Source organism: Helianthus annuus, chromosome 11 (genome assembly GCF_002127325.2).
Source record: "Helianthus annuus cultivar XRQ/B chromosome 11, HanXRQr2.0-SUNRISE, whole genome shotgun sequence".
Taxonomy (NCBI): Eukaryota; Viridiplantae; Streptophyta; class Magnoliopsida; order Asterales; family Asteraceae; genus Helianthus; species Helianthus annuus.
Window position 1 is genome coordinate 29,559,090 of NC_035443.2, and position 1,047 is coordinate 29,560,136.

A 1,047-nucleotide genomic window follows, 5' to 3' on the forward strand; every position below is an offset into this window, starting at 1 on the left:
GACGGATTCAAGAAATGAAATGTATGAATGAAATGATTGAATCCGCGAGACGGATTCAAGGAAGGAAAGGTATGAATGCAATGTTTGAATCCGCAAGACAGATTCAAGGTATGAAAGGCATGAATGGGATGTTTGAATCCGTGAGACGAATTCAAGGTATGAAAGGCATGAATAGGATGTTTGAATCCGCGAGACGGATTCAAAGTATGAAATACATGAAGGGAATGTTTGAAACCGCTAGTCGGATTCAAAACATAGAAATAATGAAAGGTATGGATGCTACGATTGTGTACGCAAGACGAGTTTAAAATATAGAAATGATGAAAATAGCCCACATCGCGATGTGTCAATGGTTTGACCATGGTTGTGTCAAACGAATCATGTGAGTAAATGTAAAGTAACTGGATGAAAGAATGAGCAGGATTGGCACGCAAACCTAAATTTTAAATTTTAAAATGAAAGAAAGAAGTTTTGAATAAGTTATGTGTTAAAAGTGCTGGTAATCGACTACTAGGAGTCAAAATGAATGACGGGCTAATACCCGGACAATGATATAAGTACGCACAAGAAGGAACCTAGAGGTGATGAAACCCATCGATTTGGTGGGAGGTTGTGCACGAGTGAAGGCACATTGCACGGATGAATGAAATCTAGTCTAGTACGACTAGTACACGTGAAGAATGTGGACAGGTCTGATTTACGGATCGCTGAAGTATGGAAGGAAATCGAGGTAAGTAAAAAGCTTTAATTTATGTCAGATAAGTATGAATTTGTAAGTTGAAAACGCCCTACAAAATGTATGGTGGAATGAGTATGGTATAGTACAGAATGTTCGATTCCTAACAGTGGACCTAAGAAGAAGATTATGTCGTTAAGGAATGAATCTCAAAGGTTTGAAGTGAAAATTTCGAGAATTCGCTAAACTCTCGTATAATGATTTTGCGTGACATGTGGGCTTATGTATACGAAATAATGCATGAAATAAGAGGAATAGTAATGTAGAATGAACAAGGTGAATGGAAGATAACGTAAGAGTATGTATGGTAC